Source organism: Pinus tabuliformis, chromosome 8 (genome assembly GCF_031772625.1).
Source record: "Pinus tabuliformis cultivar Carrire ecotype Pingquan chromosome 8, CPIR1, whole genome shotgun sequence".
Lineage (NCBI taxonomy): Eukaryota > Viridiplantae > Streptophyta > Pinopsida > Pinales > Pinaceae > Pinus > Pinus tabuliformis.
The window spans coordinates 1,438,045,797-1,438,067,695 of NC_142294.1; positions in this window are offsets into that span (position 1 = coordinate 1,438,045,797).

Genomic DNA, 21,899 nt, shown 5'->3' on the forward strand with positions numbered 1-21,899 from the left:
ATTTCATTCATTCCTGCCTTTTTCTTTTAGCTTCATTGACTTTTCTTGTAGTGTTACATTGCCTTTTTTATCGTTGCATTTTCATTTGGGAAGAACATGAATAATTTGTGCTCATTAATGAAGAGTGTTCTAAATGTTAATTGTCATTATTGCCCTAGTTAATATATTTTTCGTAAAAATTAATATATAAGTGCAGTTTATAATTCAATATAATTATGGGAAGATGACTGATGTCATGAATCCCATAATGATTTGAATTATTACTCTTAATTAAACTTATTAAGACACCTTATTGTATTAATATTAATGGATTTCGCTGTTGTGCCCATCTACATCTCCATCCCCATCTCCATTCAAGGAGGCACATGTTAAATTTAAAGTGTGAAAATGATAAAGTATAACAATTGTAAGTCCTTTACCATCCTATCATGTATTTCTCCTCTAGTATTTTGGTTGCATTTCACTGATTGGAAAGAAAGAAAGGCCATTGAGAGCACCCATGATGAACACACTTCAATAATGTAGTGTTTGGGCATACTTGTTCCATCTCAAGGAGGCACATCTTAAATTTAAAGTGTGAAAATGATAAAGTATAACAATTGTAAGTCCTTTACCATCCTATCTTGTATTTCTCCTCAAGTATTTTGGTTGCATTTCATCGATTAGAAAGAAAGAAAGGCCATTGAGAGCACCCACGATGAACACACTTCAATATGTTATACAAGTGTTTGGGCATATTTGTTTCAAGTTGGGCCTCAAAATTTCTTGACCTGCGGATTTAGACTAATCCCCCTCAACTCTTATTCGAGTAACTTATATCATACTACCCACTATGGTAGGTAATTTCTATACACATCATAGTCCATCGACACTATTATGACGCCAAATGTAGGTGTTGAAAAGGGTAAATGACTTGGCAATAGTCAAGGGGTTCCCTTTGGTATGGTGTCCCAATTAGACCTCAAATTGTTTGGGTTAAGAGACCCATTTTTCTTCGATTTTCGAGAAAGCGATCAGATATGAATAATTGTGATGATAGGGGAATGCAAAATATAATCTATAACAATATAATTCACTAAGATGAAAAATGCTAACCTAGCTAACATTGGAAGATAGAGAACATGGTTTGTTGAGATTCAAGACAATAATGGATGCCTAACTTACTAGAACAACTCTAGAATACTCAACATGTTGAACTAATAAGTTCTCAGAGAATGAAAGCTAGAGAACTGAAATAGTATGCATGAGAGAGACATAAACTAATTCGCACAATAGTCCATACCCTAGGATTATATATCTCACAAAGTACACACATACATGAACTGTTCAAGAATACTGAGAAACATGGGCAAGATGCATGCAAAATACAACTCTAGCAATGGCCTTCGAGGCTTCTTAATATCAAGTAGTGAGTACAAAAGTACGAACCTCCTAGCTCTATTCTACAGGTATATCAACAAAATTCAAAAACATGCAATCCCTCCTAGTGGGAATTTCGCAACAATTATAGATTGAGTTAGTCATTGCCTCTTGTGACAGTTGAAATTCTCGTAGGTCAGTTACAACTATTCTGCTTCCCATAATTTATAGATATAATAAGAGGAAATATTTAAAACTCTCAAAAAATTAGCTAGACAGTTGCCCCTCTCTAATTGGGTGCTTAATTTGGAGTTCCTTAATGCCTTGAATATGCACCACATGGTCTTCCTAATATGATGTAATCATCATGACTTTGCTATGTAGTAGGCTCTCCATGATGGCATAGCTTTTTGATGTGGCTTGGGAGATGACTAGGATATTCCACTATAGTAATTGGTGAGGTTTGCACGTTGTTGCTTCAATTTATCTTCAATGAATTTATCAATGAAGGCATTAAAAGACAAATATCTCATTTGCAACAACTTATTTCTTGGCCTAATCTTTCCTTGGGTTTTTGAGCTCAGTGAGTTAAAGATTCCTCCTTTGATTTATATCTGTTGTCAGCTTGGCATATCTTTGAGCTTTGTCCATCTGCAAGCAAAGCTTGTCTCTGAAACATTTGATATACTTTTGACTATGTATATCCTACAAGTCTTGATTAGTTGAATTATTAGGTTCTACTTTGTCTGAGGAATCAATCACTGAAATTTAGTATGCTTGCCTCTTGGAAACACACATGGTTCTTTTGTAGAACAACGAAACGATAGGCACCCATCATGCATATTAGTATAAAATGTTGCATGTAAAGAACCTAAATGTTTGGTCGTGGGATGGTTGTTCCTGTGTGCATATTCTAGGCTTCAATGGTGAGGAGAAGGCAAGCTGATGCATGTGGAGTGGGAGTACTCTTGATCATTACAATTAAAACAAATTGATCATCATGATTGAGGTATTTGTGTATCTGCCCATGTAGAAGTTTCCCTATACACTTGGGAAAAGAACTAGGGATTCTTGGCATGGAAGTACTGAATGTTTTGGCTAGACAAACCTTAGGAAGATGAGGAACATAAACTAAACATTACTAAACCATGATAAGAGTTCTTGAGCTTTTTGTGCGTCGATTATTTTCTTTATCTTGTCTTTTATCTTAGGTGAATTCATGTGTTACTTAAGGACAATATGAGAGAAAACAACTTGCAAGAGAAAGAGGCTTGAAAGAGTAGATTGCTATTATGACTTGAGGCATAAGGAGGGAGTGTAACATTGAGAATAAAGCTAGTGATTTGCTATAGTGCTAGAAAGAATCCTAGTGTTGCACTATAAGGAGGCAAGGAGGCTAGAAAATGAACTTCGGAGGGAGAACATGTCACTGTAATGTTGGACTAAGGGTCACTAGGGTGCTATAGTGTTGACTAGAGGCTTAAAGGAGCAACATAGAGGCTCAAGAAAGGGAGAAAAATGGCTTGAAGATCAAATTTGAGGGTTGAATTTGAGAGTGTAGCGCTCTACTAAGTGACAATATGGCACTATGGCGATGAGAAGAGGCCTAAAGAAGTGCTACAGGGGTCAAAGAAGAGGAAAATCAAGTTGTGAAGTTAAGAGCAAGGCTATACTGCTAAATAGAGGGCCAAGGGAACACTATGGGGTCAAATAGCTGGATAAAGGTCTAAGAGGGTGCTACACAAGCCTAGAAAGGATCAAAATTGCAAGAAAACTCAAGTCAAAACCTATTTATAAGAGTTTCCTCTTTGTTATGAAGAGTTGCAAGGTCTTTCTCTCCCATAAGGTTTGGGTTAGTGCTCCTTAAAGCTGTTAGATTAATCATCATTGCTTAATTAAGTTCGTAAGTCTTCCTCCATTACCTCAAGTTAAGAGGGTTGATCATAGCCCAAAAGCGTTGAATAGGCTTGGAAGGATGATCTCTTCATTGATTTGAAGAAGTGGGCCCCTCAATTCTCTCCAGGTACAACATTGAGAGGAATTGAGGAGGGTTTTTGCATCAACAATAATTGGTGAAACACTAGAAATACCTTTGAATATTTGAGTAGTGTCTAAGAATCTATTTTGAATCATGTGATTGATGTGCCTGCGAGATCTACTCTTCCCGCCACAAGGGTACCACTACTGAGAAATGTGGAATGTTGGGTTACATGACTTCCCTTTTCTTGATTTTGGTAGTAGCCTAGGGAAGGACCAGAAGGGTTTATGTTGTAACATGGGTCAATTTCTTCACTTTAGACTCAAATAATGTAGAGATAGTAATGCTTCAAAAGGTTTAAAAGTTCAAGCATATAAAAATTAGTTTTTGGTGTTTCCCTACAACTAGCGAGCATCTGTAGCCTTGACAGAGTCACCGAAAATCACGAGCATTGCTTCATTGCCAACAAGCATCCATATCCTTGGTGAAGTTGCTTGTATGCCCTAGCTGCTCGAGAAACCGTTCTCAAGCCTTTACCTTTTGTTCTTTTATAGATATTTATTTGCTATGCTCTCTCTCTCTTTTAAATATTGGTTTTAGTTTTCCACAAGGTAGATGAGTGGATCTTAAATGACGATTGAGATGATTCGTTTAGAAATTTTAAAGATATATTGTTATTGATGTGTCTCCATGGCACCATTTTTCGATCATAAGCCTTCATATTATGATGAGGCCATGGTTGAGATCTTATAGAATACTTGAGGCTTCTTAACTAGATTGATAATATATCGGACTCCACTCAACATTACCACTGTTCATAGAGTGTTCCCCACTTGACAGTGATCGTATTGTCTAGAGGCAAAATCGAGACCGTGACAGTGGCAAAGGAACCTCAAACATCCCACACAGATTTGAGCTCTAACTTGCAACGTGCCTGAATGAAGTAGCTTGGTCATAATATCACTTGTCAGGTCACCGCATAAAGCTCTTTGTCAGAAAACGGTTTATTTATGTACAAGGGAAAAGAAACAAGGTTGATTGGAAAGAACATAAATCAAAGGAATAAAAGGCAAGAATGAAAAACTGGAAATGAAAGTAGATATTATTTAAGTACATGAGACAACAACTATAATCATCATACATGATGAGCATTTATAATTTTACTGTACACTAGGAGAATTTCAGTCTATGCGGACCCGTTCCTCACGAATAGAAGCTTAAAGCTAAACGTGAAATGATTACCCTTAAAAGTTATCTGTGCACTCATTAGCTTTCTAAGTTCCTTCTAGGCCAATGGGTCTAGGGTAGGATGCACTTGACATAACTTCTGTTGAAGTAGCTTAACATCTCATGATTAGGATGGATGAATTGGATGATACATGTTTCATATGCTTATAGGTAATCATAAATTTTTTGCCAGTTAGTGGTGTTCACTGAGACACAGGGTCTAAAAATAGCTCGAATAAAAAAATTGTGACACAGGGAGGGAAAGTATCGGTTGGAGCAATGAGTGTCGGCGACAGGGTTTAGGAAACAAGAAATGAATGCGATATCCAATGTTTTAAAAGACAAAATGAGCATCCATACTTCTCACTGGTAATCTTTTGTATGTGGAGATAAACCATGACTAATATTTTGTACCTAATGTACGATCATCTCCGAATTATTAGTACATTTGTATTCTAATTGGTAGGACATGAAGGCTTTCTGTTCATGTTGGTCGATTAGGGTACATCCTGCACCAACTTCACCCTGCATTTTAGAATCGTTAGAAAATAATGTGCATATGTTCGTATAAATTTTTAACTTGGTAAAACTATCACTATTTACATCTTAGTTAGTACAACCATTGCTATTTGCATTTAAAATAGTACAACTATCACTATTTACATCTAAAATACAAGTCATTTTCACCAACCTATGAATACTAAAGGAGATCAAACTAGGTTTCTAATTGGAATGGTGATAACTAGGCTATATAGGAACCAAAGATGGTTTCTTGAAAACAATGCCCTAACTTTGTGCTTGCAAAATTGATTGGTTCATTGGGCCCCTCTAGTTCTGTCACTGTATATTTCATGTGCGGTTCACTATCCACCCTTATTTGATTTCCCTCGTCTTTGTAGGGTAACCAAAGGTGTGACCAATCAATAACGAAATATCCCTATAGTTTATGAGACCAACCCCGAGTCAGCAATAGACCATAAGCTTCAGGTATATCAACCATTGTGTTGATGGCGCTGGAAATCCGTCAACCAAGGGGTCTCCCCGATGTGAAGTCCCAATTAGACCTCACATTGTTTGGTGTAGGAGCCCCATCCAGAATATCGACCCGGTTGCCATATATCTCAAAGATATGCCTTGGCTCTAACTGTCAGCACGAGAGAGGGATGCAATGGTGCCTTCGAAAAGCAAGGTGTGTCTGGTGAGTGTTCAGTTGCAACTGTGTCAAGGTTCTTCTATTGTGGGGGGGGGGGGGTAGGGGAGTGAGCCTCTAAGTGAGAGGTAATAGTACCACCCAAGAAGAGACACACATGAACCAGATGGGTCCGTCTAAGATCCAACGGAATAGTCCATAGCAGATGCGACGATCGTTACAACCAAAAATAAAGAAAGATCTGTCTAATATCCCACAGAATAGTCCATGAGGATGGGACAACATTAACAACCATTACAACACATTCTCAATAAGATAAGTACTAAAATGACAGAAATAGTTCAACTATCTTAGCACATGTGAAAGCAAACATGAAATACAAACATCCGCAAAATAGTCTTACAAAAATTCATAGTCCATGCATGAAGAACGTGTCAGCCTTGAACGCTTTTGTTATTAAGTGAAAGTTCTAAGACACATGTTTATAATGTACATCACTAGCCCTAATAGTGGAGCATTGGAGCCACTCTGTGCTCCTCAAAGAACTAGCTGATCTGTCTAATGCCTTGCGGGAGGAGCCAAAGTGAAAAGTACTTTGCTCATACAACGAGGGAGTATATATATATATATAACCAAGGGGTGATGCTTCCCCTCCTTGTGACTCTTTGACTACCCTCATGACTGTTTGACTTCCTATGACTTTTCAGCTTACATGACTCTCCATATTACATATGTATCCTTTGGACTTCCACTTTACAATGAATACAATATACATGGTCCACAATGATGAGGTGGCATATGACAACTCATGAGAAGACATGACATGGCATCGCTGATATGAATTGCTTGAATGATGTGGAAATGTCAAGTCAATGTTGTTGTTGTAAATGATGTCTGCTTGAGAATGCTCTTGTCTTCCACCTCCTCATGGCTTGGTGATATGAATCTTCAATGATCTCGAGTCTTGAGTTGTGGTCACGAGTTGGTGTCCCTTTGCTTTGCCTTGATAGATCAACTTGCATGCTTAGCTACATTAATGTCTTTTGCATGTCCTCTTTCTTCATCCCCTTCTTTATCATCCCGCCATCGTATTTGCAATTCACTCAAGACAAGATGACATCAACCCGGAAAACCTCCTAGCCTAAGATGATGCATTCTGATTGAGGGATTGAGTTGGAACAGGGTAGCAGGGTGGAGAGGGGGGCTCAGTGACATATTTCTCCCATTGAAATTTCTCCAATTGTTTACATATTTGTATCCACTACCGAATCCCACAAGAACATAATTGACCCCTTAGTTGTTTCTTCCTATATTGTATTGGTTTTAGCTTCAACTTCTTGATTGTTGTTCCAAGAGTTGATTGATGACCATAGTCATGTGGTTGACCCATTGTGGGCATGCCTTTTTAGAATGGTTGACCTGATGATGCAAGCTCAAGTTGTCCATGCCAAAGTCATTTAAATTCATGTTCAGCGTGGAGTTTTCAACATGCTTTGGCTAGTTATTTGTCTTCTTTTGGAAGGATCTAAAAGGCCCATGTCCTGCCGGGGTTTCCTTGAATTCTTCTCTAGATCCATCACCTCGTTTGACTGTTTTGTAACATGTTGGAGTGCATTGTCTAAGTATGCAACCTCTTTCTCTAATGGTTTCATTAATAATATAGGCTTCTTTCATTTGGACTTTGGTTCTCCTTTGGTTTAGTTCCCAACCAAGGATAGCAGTTCCTTTTCCAATATCAAAGATTCATTGAAGTTGTCAAAACATATTCTTTCTTTCTCTCTTCACAAACATGCTATAGAAGAAATAAGAGGTAAGGTGTAATATTTCACTGCCATAGTGTTAGGAGGTTGAGAATCAACACGAATCTTATGCAATATGTTGAAAAGTGTAACTAGGTTCGATCTTCATAATGATATGTAATTATGACTTTAGATAATGTGATGTAAAGAAGAAAAATAAATTTATTGGATTGCTTGGTTCATGGGTTCCATGAGCTAGAGATTTTTTTTTAAGTCCAGACTCCCATTGAGAGTCTTTAGGAATTATTTGTCATCTAGTCATAAAATGATAGAGTCCTTGTCATTTAATGAGGTCATGCTACACTCTGTATAGAGTCAAACTTGTCTATATAAAGTATCCTCCAAGATTTTGTCACTTATCCTCTTCAAGTCAGCCTACAACGATGGAAGATGAAGCTAGAAGAAGTTGGCCTAAATACTTATGATCATGTCGGCCTAAAGGACATGAGATGAAGTGTATATATAACCACACTCAACCTCACTTAGAGGCAAGCAACTCGACAAGCATTCGGTGAAGAAGTGCGAAGAAGAGATAAGGAGAGGATTCTTTTGGGCAAGCGAAGGAGGATTATTTTGGGTCAGCGAAGGGGAGATTCTTTTGGGTCAGGGAAGAAGAGATTCTTCTGGGTCAACGAAGTAAGGTTTCTTTTGGGATAGCGAAGGAAGGATTCCTCTGGGGCAGCGAAGAAAGGGTTCTTCTGCATACTTGTTCTGGGTGATCGAGTTAGAGACTAGAGACTGAGATTCTCTAGGAGAAGCCGAGAAGAAGCAGTGCGAAGACTAGAGACCGAGATTCTCTAGGAAAAGCCGAGAAGAAGCAGTGTAAAGAATAGAGACCGAGTTTCTCTAGAAGATGCAGAGGAGAGCAGTTCGAGATCAAGAAGAAAGTCGAGAAAGAGAGTAGGCAGAGCATCAAGGTTAGTAACAAGGTTCTTGGGAGGATACTAGAGTCAAGGGTCTTTGTCATGGTCTTTGTACTCATCAATTGAAGATCTAGAAGAATTTTGATCGGATTTTTCTCTCAAGAGGTGAGAAGTTTTGGCCCTGGATGACAAGCCTACATACTGTGTCACTTGTCTTTTATTGTGCACATTGGTAATTGTCTTGATGAAAAGAACAAAATAATAACATAACGAGGAAAAGGCTATAAGCAAAGAAATAAAAGTATATCACAAGCAATTATCAAGCAAGAGAAATCTTTTAACTATTCATGCCCTAGATTTCTCAACACAATAGAGTAGTGAAATGTGGTTGAAGTCTTTGACATTCTCCTTTTCCATTTTGATTACAATGAGCCCTTTAAGGAGAGTCGTCATGGACTTTTCATCCAAATTTACTTAGGAAGGCTCTTTCAAAAGCATTCCATTCAACTATTGAGGTGGTCGAAAGATTGTAGTGCCATGTGCTTGCTTTATTCTCAAATATATATGGAAAGAGCTTGTAGGTTACATCTTCATGTTCGACATCCATCAAGCACAAGGCTAGTAAAAAATTCTTAATATGATCTTTAGGCGCAACATCTTTGTTAGGGTCAAATTTTGGCAAAATCCTTTCAGGGCACTTGGGAAGAGGATGGAATGAGGGATGCAAATTAAGTGCCCCTAAACGTAAGAGGGACAAGGAAGAAGCCCATATTACTGAGGAAGTGAAAGAACTCGAGACAAAGAAGCTTAAGAAAAAAGAAGTAAAATTTCTCTACTATGACTGAGATGATCTTCTTCACTAGAAGGTACTTTTCACATGTAATTTATAGATAGGAAGCAATGAAAATAAGATAGGATGCATTAGATTAGAAAATAACATCGTGATAGAAGAATTAGAAGTAGGAGCTCTTGACATGAGAAGCAGAAAGGATGTCCGGAATAAATTCTATTAATTACAAAGAATTGGAGCTCTTGGAAACCTCAAGTGATACTTGTAGAAATAAGTAGAGGTCATCATCAACTAGGATCATCATACAATAGTCAATAAGGAAACATTTGCTGGGTGAGGATATGAAAAATCCGCAAGTTTCTCTGATAGAATCCTCATCAAAGGATTCACTGATCTAGAAAGAAAGCAAGTGTTTCATCATGAATTTCAACTCATGGGATTCAAGGGATGATGGTATGATGACATAAAAAAGAAGCAAGTCTAAAGGATAAAGTTATTTCGTTCGAATGAAGTTTCTACAAGAAGTCTGGATGACCGAAAGGAAAGATAAGGTATGTATGCTTACATAGGATATTATGAAAGTCATGTCATATGGTTGCAGGTAATATGGATCACTATTTCCATCTTGGGAAACATGATCAAAAGAAGAAAGGATCTGCTCCTCTGAGAGATTGTAGAAAATCATAAGTCACACTAGATGAAATCAACATAATATGTTCTCATATGAATCATGAGAAAGCTGACTACAGTTAAGGAACTCTGATTGGAAGCTCTTGGGAATGAAGTGTGTGAAAAGAAAGGAAGAGATCGTAAAATATGCAACAAAGGTAGAAGGCACTCAACAACCGAGACTAAGAAAAGTTGACTAGAATATCTCACAGAAAGATATGAAGACTCTGATGAGAGTCGAAAAAATATGGAGACCCTTTCCAATGATATCTTCGAGAGACGTGTCAACATGCATGCTGGATGATGATACCTACAGGAAGATGTCCGAATGAAAGACCATCACAAAGGTAATGTTTGATTTAAGTGTTCATTTATTATTTGTGAACTAATATCTGGATGGGCTTATGTAGGATTGCCAAAGGGAAGATCTGTGGATGACTTCCAAGAGGAACATATTGAAGGAGCTAAGATCCTTTAGGAAAATATGGCATAAAAGAAAGAAGCATGACATGAAGCAAAGCCAGATGGAAAACTAATGGATCACTTTATGATGAAATGAGGACATGACTAACTCATGGATGAAAGTGATGGATGGTCTGTGCCCTATGAAGAAGTCCTCGAAAGATGAAGACTCCATGACGAAGAATAAATTCATGACATCGAAGGAATGAGCTCTTCAAGCAACTGGTTGTTCCATGATCTCCACGTGAGGCGCTGTTGTAGGTCCCTAGTTAAGAGGGAGCTTGAAAATAGGTTTCTTGCTTGGAAGAAACTTGGAAATTCCTAAGCCAAGAGGGAGCTTAGGTACATTCCTTTTGTAGGAATGAGTACATTCCTTCATTGGAATATGTCCTCCCTATTTGAGAGGGAGATATAGACACACCATTCTGGTCTTCACCTGGGAAGACCTAATGGAGGATTGGATAATCATTTGGCATTCGATACTCTTTGAGGATGAGATAGGGCATCCAATAGAAGAGTAGTCGTGGAGGACCGATATTCTTTGAGGGCTGGGGAGTCCAAGATAAGAATAGTCCTCATGGAACACACCTTGAGTACCCGGGTAGGGGATGTTCCGAGAGAGACAATGATGAGAGTGTCTATAAATCATTGGTCTTGCCAACATTGAGCTCAGATTTTGTGGAGAGATGGAGCTGTTAGTCAAGGCCTTGCTATGTAACAATGCTGGTTGATATAATTCTATATAAATGAGTTACGAATTCAAATTATTCTTATGAGAAATTCTTCAGATTGAGAAAGTCCAAGTACCATTATGAATACCTCCCTAGTTAAGAGGGAGTGTTGAAAAGTGTAACTAGGTTCGGTCTTCATAATGACATGTAATTATGATTTTATGTAATGTGATGTAAAGAAGAAAAATAAATTTATTGGATTGCTTGCTTCATGGGTTTCATGAGCTAGATATTTTATTTTTAAGTCAAGACTCCCATTGAGAGTTTTTAGGAATTATTTGTCATCTAGTCATAAAATGATAGAGTCATTGTCATGTAATGAAGTCATGTTACACTTTGTATAGAGTCAAACTTGTTTATGTAAAGTATCCTCCAAGACCTTGTCACTTATCCTCTTCAAGTCGGCCTACAACGATGGAAGAACAAGCTAGAAGAAGTCGGCCTAAATACTTATGATCATGTTGGCCTAAAGGTCCTGAGATGAAGAGTACATATAACCACACTTGGCCTCACTTAGAGGCAAGAAACTCGACAAACATTCGGTAAAGAAGTGCGAAGAAGAAGGTTACAAAGAGAAGTGCGAAGAAGAAGAGATAACAAGAGGATTCTTCTGTGCAAACGAAGTGTTGGCTTAGGGGGTCCCGATCCAACCAACAAATCCCTACACTACTAGCCCTTTCAGCAACAACCTGCGTAGCGTACGCTGTAGTCTCACCTGAAGCAGTATGGGGGGATGCTAGAACCAAGTTTCTGCATCGAGAGAGGAGTGTGATGTCTTTTAGCGCCTGAGATCTGCCTTCACGCAGATCTATAAGCCCCTAGGGGTCGGTACTGCAACTCCGTTTAAACAACCTTTAGACCTTCGGGAAGGTCTACAATTGGTCTTTGCGGACCCTTAACAGTGAACTTATCCACTTACGCGCACCTGAAACCAACCCTAAATTAGTGCTCGTGCGGATCTACTTAGGTTATTAGTCAACATAACATAATTCATCACAGTCTTCGCGAAAGTACTTGGCTTGCATTGCACATATCTATTAAGACTTATTCAAGTGAATCGCGCATCATTAGATCAATATTTCATAACACATTATTCATCCACAACATATATCGTAAACATAATTAAACAGAAATAAATAGATATACACATGAATTTTTCAATAATCTTCTTTATTAATCTCCAGTTTAGGTTTATAGACACAAAACTACCTTGCAAACTCAGCTGCAGGGGTCTGCGCACTTAGTTGCAGACTCTACGTAGGCCTCTACGCACTCAGCTGCAGACTCTACTCTCTTATTTGACCCACTTCTCTACGCTAACACTTCTCTTTTATTGACCCATTACATCTATCATTTTCTAAGATCTCCCTTAGACTCTCTAAGACACACCTTTTTATAGCCTTTTTCATACAATCCCATGGTCCATGGACCATGGGTGGATCTCAAAACTGACTCAACTTTTACATAAACAAGGGGCTAACACCCCTTTGACTCCTAATCCTCTACGCGCTCCACATCCACAAATCGCAAAGACTTTACATTACTTACAAAAAATACATCAAAACTTGGGTTATTTTAACCCCAAAACTGACCCAGGGAACTTCATCCCAACATGAAGGAGGCTTCTTCTGGGCCAACAAAGGAGAAATTCTTCTGGGTCAGCGAAGAAGAGATTCTTTTGGGTCAATGAAGTAAGGTTTCTTCTGGGATAGCGAAGAAAGGGTTCTTATGGATACTTCTTTTGGGTGATCGAGTTAGAGACTAGAGACCGAGATTCTCTAGGAGAGGTCGAGAAGAAGCAGTGCGAAGACTAGAGAACGAGATTCTCTAGGAGAAGCCGATAAGAAGCAGTGTAAAGAATAGAGACCGAGTTTCTCTAGAAGACACTGAGGAGAGCAGTTCAAGATCAAGAAGAAAGTCGAGAAAGAGAAGAGGCAGAGCATCAAGGTTAGTGACAAGGTTCTTGGGGGATACTAGAGTCAAGGGTCTTTGTCATGGTCTTGGTACTCATCAATTGAAGATCTAGATGAAGAATTTTGATCGGGTTTTCCTTTCAAGAGGTGAGAGGGATTGGCCCTGACTGACAAGCCTACACACTGTGTCACTTGTCTTTTATTGTGCACATTGGTAATTGTCTTGATGAAAAGAACACAATAATAACATAACGAGGAAAAAACTATAAGCAAAGAAATAAAATTATATCACAAGAAATTATCAAGAAGAGAAATCTTTTAACTATTCATGCCCTAGATTTCTTAACACAATAAAGTAGTGAAATGTGGTTGAAGTCTTTGACATTCTCCTTCTTTTCCATTCTGATTACAATGAGCTCTTTAAGGAGAGTCGTCAAGGAATTTTCATCCAAATTTACTTAGGAAGGCTCTTTCAAAAGCATTCCATTCAGCTATTGAGGTGGCCAAAAGATTTTAGTGCCATGTGCTTGCTTTATTCTCAAATGTATATGAAAATAACTTATAGATTACATCTTCATGTGCCACATCCGTCAAGCACAGGGCCAGACAAAAATTCTTAATATGATCTTTTGGTGCAACATCTTTGTTAGGGTCAAATTTTGGCAAAATCCTTTCAGGGCACTTGGGAAGAGGATGGAATGAGGGATGCAAATTAAGTGCCCCTTGTGATAACCACCTAGATTGACGTTGACATGCCATTTCGTAAGTGTCAATATTCTCTTCTTCAGAATCGAAGGAGGTATCAATGTGGTCGGTATGAGCAATATAGGGAGGATAACCAGATGGAGTAAGGGAGATTTGATCAAAAAGTTCAGAGATATCACTGAGGGATGGTTCAACAAGGTCTTTGACAAAATCAGCCAAAACACCTTCTTTGGTGTGAGTTATTTGAGTAGATTTTAACCTTGGGAAGAGAGGAGCTTTAGGCAGTTGTCCGATCTACTTAGCATAAGCACGAGTTATGCATCTAAAGGCGATTACTTCATAGTGGGGAACATAATACAATTGTCCTTAAGGGGGGAACCAGAGTGTTTTGGTTGAGAGGGAACATCTTCGTAACTTGTTTCCCTTTCAATATGGTCTAGAAAGATTAGAAGGGTATGATGTTGTTGGGAGGGAATTTTGTCTCTAGGAATATATGAATGGTATGATTGAGGGATTATACCATCCATGTAATTTTGGGCCCTCCTTCTAGTGCCAAATAAACTATTGACATGGGTAAATGACTCGTTAATTGTAAAGGGCTTCTCTTTGGTTGAGGTCCCAATTAGATCTCACACTGTTTGAGATAATAGACCCATTCAGATTTTAGCCCGGTAACCAGTATTGGTTTTTCAACAATTATGCGAGATATCGATAATCATCACAATAGGGGAATGTATAGCCTAAACTAAAACTCTCTAATGAGCTTAAATGAAAAATTCAAGTTATCTAGCAGTGGAAGATAGAGAAGAATTATGAAGCAATGAGCCAATAAACAGAGAGTTGCACAATCAAGAAAAGTACGTAGCTAAGATTCAAGAGAAAATGGATGCTTAACTTCATAGAACAACTCCAGAATAGTAAGTATGTTGAACTAATAAGTGCTCATAGAATGAAAACTACAAAACTAAAACTGTAAGCATGTGAGAGACACCATTTAATTCACAGAATGGTCCATAATGTCAGGGTAGGCATTAATAACTATGAATGCGACTTGTGTAATTTCATTAACCAAAGCATGAGTATATACATGAGTCGAAAGACTCTTGGGATTCCAATTCCAAGGTCTCTTGGTTTTCGCCAATTCATAACTGAAATATTAAACTATTTACAATATTTACAATAATCTCAACCTTTTCGAATTTAGGTGTCAACATTCCCCCCTTAATCTGAAGGGATGTTGGTGAGTCCAAGAATCATTATGAATCTTTGAAACTTTTCTCTTCCAAGTTCTTTGGTGAAGATGTTTGCAATCTGCTCATTTGTGGACAATAACGAAGGTGAATGTTCTTGGCCTTAACATGATGTCAAATCAGACGTTACTTTGTATTGATGTGTTTGGTTCAATCATGGAGCTTTGGGTTCTTGGCCAACTTTATTGTAGAAGTGTTGTCTATGAAAGGAGTTGAATGCACTTGTTTCTCCTACAAATTTTCCATAATTTTCCTAGCCACACAATTTCCTTTGTTGCTTCAACTGTTGCCACATATTCTTCCTCAATTGCGAAATCTGTTGGAACTAACTGTTTGCGTGACCTTCACGAGACAACTCCTGATCCAAGACTCATAACATAACCTGAAGTAGATACTCCAATTTCTTTATCTCCATCAAAATTTGAATTAGAGTATCAAATCAAGCTGAAGTCATCCACCTATGTATACTTGAGTCCGAAGTCTTGTGTTCCCTTCAAGTACTTTAGAACTCTTTTCGTAGCAGACCAATGACCCTCACAAGGATTTTGCATAAACCTGGAGGGGATTCCAACAACAAATGAAATCTCTGGTTTGGTAGTAGTCAGGTAGTTAAGACATCCTACGAGCTGTCTGTACTTTGTTTCATCCTCAAATTCTTTTCCTTCATTGGAAGTGAGCTTTAAATTCTGTTCCTTTGGAGTAGTCAAAGGATTGCACTCAACCATGCCAAGCTTGTTCAATAGATCTCCAATGTACTTTTGAGAGAGGAATATAAATTTCAGATGCTAGGTTACTTCAATATCAAGATAGTAATGAACATATCCCAAATCTGTCATTTCAAACTTTTTCCTTGGTTCCTTCTTTATGGATGCAATCTAATTCTCATTTTTCCCTATCATTAGAAGATCATCTACATACACCACACGATATATAACTATTTTTCCAATTTTCTTGACAAACGAAGTTGCATCATCAAGATCATAGTGTTTGAAATTGAGTTTCAAAAGATGCTCAGTCAATTTCTCATACCAGGCTTGCAGTGCTTGTTTGAGGCCATATAAGGATTTGACAAGCTTGCATACTTTGTGTTCTTGACCCTTCACAACAAATCCTTCTGGCTGGGACATAAAATCATTCTCTTTCAGATCTCCATTCAAGAAAGCAATTTTTACATCCATTTGATGGACTTTCCAACCGTTCTGAGCTGCTAAGGCAGAGAGAGTGTGAATGGTTTCCCATTTGTTGTGGGGACAAAGGTCTACTCATAATTGAACCCTTCCTTCTGTGCAAAACCTTTTTCCACAAGCCTAGCTTTATGCTTGTCAAGTGAGCCATTTGCTTTATACTTGATCTTGAAGACCCGCTTGCAACCTATCAGTTTGGTTCCCAATGGAGGATCAACCAACTTCTGAGTGCCATTCTTTATCAAAGCATCATATTATTTTTGCATCATTTCTTTCCATTCATCATGACAAGTGACTTCTTTGAAGGAAGTTGGTTTGAAATCTATAGACAAATTTAATTCACAATTATAAGAAACATCCATATCAACAAGTAAATCAGAATCATTTACATCACCTCCATTATGTCTAACAGAGCTTCTTCTCCCATTCTTTCCTACCTCATTAGGAAAAACACTTTCAAGTGTCTTTGTGAGCCATTTTGGATGAGCTTTCTGAGATGGTCCAGGCTGCTCAGTTGATTGAGATGGGGTTTAATCAAGATTTAGCCTCCTAGTTCTCTCAATAACATCACTCAAAGTGTCTTCTTGATCAATGGTTGGAGCTTCATGAAGGGGAGAGAGTGCTTCATAAGGAGATTCCATAGATTGATCCCTTATAGGGATCCCCCTTTAAGATGTGGAATTTCATTATCAAACTCTTGAAAAGACTTTTCATGCCTAAATTTGCCCGAGCAATCAAACTGCCACTCAACAACATTGTCAGTTTTGGAAGATTCAAGAAAGATCACATCTCTAGATATTGTAAACTTCTTATTTACTTCATCATAGAGACAATATGCTTTGGAGGTATTTGTTTCTATTTTCCTTAGGTATCAAGGCATAACAGGTGGAACCAAAAACCCTGAGATGCCTCACCGAAGGAATGTGGACATACCACATTTCACAGGGAGTCTTGTTTTGAGAGCATGAGATGGACACATATTCTTCATATACACGACACATAGTACTGCATCAACCCAAAACATCAACTTAGCATTCTTGAAAAACATCATTGAATGTACCATATTTAAGATTGTCCCATTCATTCTTTCAACTACACCATTTTGTTGAGGATTATAAGGCACAGTTGTTTGATGTTTGATCCCATGCCGATGAAGATAGTTTTGAAATTTATTTGAAGTATATTATTTTTAATTATCAGTACGAATGGATCCAATATGAGATTGTGTATCATTTTCAATCCTTACATGAAAAATCTTGAAAGTTTCAAAAGCTTCAGATTTGTTTGTTAGTAGATATATCAAACACATTTTGGTGTAGTCATCAATAAATGTCATCATGTATTTATTACCATTTGCAGAAGGAACATGCGTTGGGTCACACAAATCAGAATGAATGAGTTTAAGCTTTCTATGTGCTTTGGAATGAGAATCATGAAACCTCTGTTTGTTGTGCTTTCCTAAGATACAAACATCACATTGCTTAAGTTTCCTAGAAATGGTAGGTAAACTAGTAACACCATTTTTCTTCAACAAACGAACGTTGTCATAGTTCAAATGTCCAAATCTAGCATGCCATAAGACACTGGATGGAAGTGTACCTTCATCATAGTGAGAATTGTATGAAAAATTATGTGCACAAGCAGAGGTTCCTTGCAACTTCAACAATGTTTCTTCTTCTATTCTAGTCATGACAAGTGAGTGGTCTAATCCTTTTCTAACATTAACCTTGCCATCAAATATGTGTATGGAGTGTCCTTGCTAGCGGATTTGGACCAAAGACAACAAGTTTCTCCTCAACTCCAGGAGGTATAGAACATCATGTAGAAGAAAGTCTGGAAGACCAGGCAGTTTGTGCCTGATGGTGTCAAGCCATGATGGCTTGAGTTTTGACTTATCTGCAAAGTAGAATGCTCCATCAACATTGCTAGTGAATTCTTCAAAGAAATCTCTTCTAAAAGTCATGTGGCAAGTTGCTCCTGAATCAAGCAACCAAACATCTTTCCATGAAGCAAGTGAAGCATTAAATAAGTCTTCAGTTACTCTAATGTTGCAATGTACCACAACATAATGAGCGGGTTTGGGTGCTTTACCTTTCCCTTTATCTGCTAATTTTCCTTTCTCTTCATCCCTTTCCTATCCAATCCTGTACCAGGAGAGCTTACATGTAGAAGCATCATGTCCATTTCTATTACATCGTATGAAATGAAGATCAGGTCTTTCTCCTTGAAAAATGTCTCCCCCTGCCTCTATTATTCTTCCTTCCTCGTCCTCTTCGACCACCTCTTCCTCTAGAAGAATCTTATGCGTGATTCTTGTCTTTTTGTGCAAGACACACAACTTATTCAAGACACTGAGCAAATATCTTCTTTTTCCCAAAAACCTTCTCTTCTTTCAACAAACTTCTCCATATGAGAGTCAAAATAAATCTCCTTAAGTTTGCCACTAGCTTGTAATGAATCAAGATAATGAGAATAAGTGTGATACAATGCCTTGACAAAAGCAGTGAGAGAAACATCCATTTTAACACCGATGATTTCTATGTCATGCATAATAACTCTTATCTCAAAGGCTAAGGCAAGGGGATCATCATCCTTCAATTCTAAATTAAACAGTTTGATCATCAATTGAACAACTTCAAGCTCAGAGTGTGAGCCATATAAATCCTTCAACTGATTTAAGAATTCAAAAGCATTTGTGAATGGTATAATATAACAACTCACCTCCTCATTAACTGATGCTGCAATCAACACATAGGCCTTGCTATTCTTGTTCTCCCAGATGACAAGCTCTTTGTCAGAAGTGTGCTTTTAAGGGGGATTGTCTCCTTCTTCACATATTCCTTTCCACAACTCATTAAAAATCAACATATGTTTTATCTTCTTGGACCATTCATGGTAGTTCTTGTTTCCAGACAGAGCTACTCCAACTATGGAGATGAGTGAATGCAACATAAAATATGAATTGAGCCCAAATTAATTCTAATACTTGCAACAAAAAAATTGACTGAATCTTCAAAAAATCATCAACTAAAGAGGCAGACTCTTAATATTCATACAATATGTATCTTATAATATATATAGGAATTCAACCAACTAATTTTATATGCCACATAGGATACTCGCATAAATTTTCATGTCATACCATACATACTTAATTATGGTATGTTCATCACATATGACACATGATCTTCACTCTATATGCCATCCCATTCTTTTATATAAAAAATCTTCACGCAAATGCACATATGAAATACATATACGTTTCTATCAAAACAAAAATATAATATATATATATGCACTTTAAATCAACATATATACCATGGCATTCAAAAAAATATTCAACACACCATGTTTTTATGCCCCACTGCATCTTATACCATGCGATATGACCAACGCACATAATACATACGAGCAAGGAGCTAAATAATTTTGTTATGGAGAAGTTTCGTAAACGGGTATGGGGAAAAGAGTTTGGTAGAAAGAATAAGTACTACATTGAGGAATTCAACCCTTAGACATGTGATCTACAACAAAAAGGGTTCATTGGAGCTAGCATTCCGTGGAGGGAAAAGGTTCTTACTGCTTAATTAAGAACCAACTCGCATAAACTTCGGTGTGAAATAGGACGGTGAAAAGGCCTAAAGAAGCTTGGGAAGAGAGGGTGTGTACATTTTGCACATCTGGGGCACTGGGATAGGAAAAACATTTCATTTTGGAATGTGATGCATTCAAAGACATCAGAGAAAGTTATGGGAATATGTTAGCATCGGTTTCTTGTTTTTATCTTTTTAGTGAGGGGATTGTTGGAAGGTTGGGCTGGTTCATCATCAATTTGAATAAGAAAATGATTTAATTGCAAAAGGCAAAAAACAGGGAACTAATGGTCCCATAGACCATTTATTCTTAGTCTCGTGGACGTTAAAATATCATTTCATTTCATTACGATTTGCAAACACAGAGTTCACCGCACTAGATTTGACAGTCCTCATTATGTAGCCATTACACAACTTTCTAGCCCAACCAACGACGTTCATGGTGTTCAACAACAACGCCAACAACCATGGTTTAAGAAAAACACAAAGGACCAACGCATATCATGGCTTCAAAATATATGTCATTACTTATAATTTGACCATTAAAAAACTTCAACGAACACCACCACATTACACATTTATGGTTAGTAGCATGGGACTTTGACCATTACATACAACTCATGACTCATACAATGCACAACTCAAACTTCAATGCACATCCATGCCATCACTGCACCGCCATTAAAAAAGGAACTCGCAACATTTACAACAATTTGCATGACTTGCAGGCCTCTCCATACATCACACTTAAACAATGCTCAACGTACTTTCTTGCGTACACACAACAACCAATAACAATTATTTTGTAATCCCTTCAAGAATCAACACCAACACAACTTCATAAGAATATCTTAACCAAGAGTAATGCACAGTGGATCACCCACAGAGAAGGCTCAATGCAGAGAGAAGAGAACGCTCTGACAAAACGCAGATAAAATTGGGACAAAGGAAAAAATTGGCATGGAATAATGACAGGAGTTACAAGGACAGAAAAGGAAGAAAAAAAATGAGGAGTTGTCTTTGATACCACGTCAAGCTAGGAATTAGTAACTCCAAATGCCACTTGTGTAATTGTATTAACCAAAGCATGGATATACAGATGAGTGGAAAGACTTTTGGGATTCCAATTCCAAGGTCTCTTAGTTTTCTCCAATTCATAAATGAAATATTAAACTATTTACAATATTTACAATAATCACAATCCTTGTTGATTGATAAAGGAAGATCTGCAAATTTAAATGTTATAGTTGACGTTCCAGCCAGGTCCCATTAGGGGAATTTTGAGGTTTAAGATAGGTCTCCTAAGAAAAATGTACAACCAAAATAAACTTTATAAGAATCAATAGGATTCAAGATGACGATGTCAACCATGGGGGATGATTCACCATTTTTGGAGTAAAAAAGCAAAAGATTAAAAAATAATAAAATAATTTTCTCAACTCGTATTTTCAATTCAACTCCCTAAGGTTTTACTCAAATTCTGAGCGGTAGCATTAGTTGGATGCAAAATTTGATTCCTCATCCAAGGAGTACTCATGTTGCATAATTCTGATGGACCTTGCTATGCGAAAAATGAGAAATACATTAAAAAAGCATGATTAGGAGTATTCGTTGGATGCAAAATTTAATTCCTCATCCAAGGAGTACCCATGTTACAAACTTTTGATGGACCCTGCTACACAAAAAATTAGAAATACATGAAAAAGTGTGACTGCAATCACGTTTTTCATGTATTTCACATTTTTCGTGTAGCAAGATCCATCGAAAGTATGCAACATGGGTACTCCTTGGATGAGGAATCAAATTATGCATCCAACGAGTGTTGCCGCTTGAAATTTGAGTAAACCCATAGGGAGATAAGTTGAAAATATGAGTTGAAAAAATAGTTTTTTTCTTCTTTCCCTTTAAAATTTGATGATGTAATCTAATCTTATTTTATTATTTCCACTATTATTTATAATTTTCTTAGGATGCCCATTTTAGACCTCAAAATTTCTCTAATGATTTTCAAGACTGGATCAACACAACTATTTGCATCTCACAAAATTACACATAAATGATATGTTCAAGAATAATCAGAAACATGGAAAAGATGCATGCAAAATATAGCTCCAGCAATAGCCTTCAAGGCTTCTTAATATTAAACAATGAGTACAAAAATACAAGCCTCATAGCTTTGGTCTACAGGTATATCATCAAAATTTAAAAAATTGCAATGCCTCTACT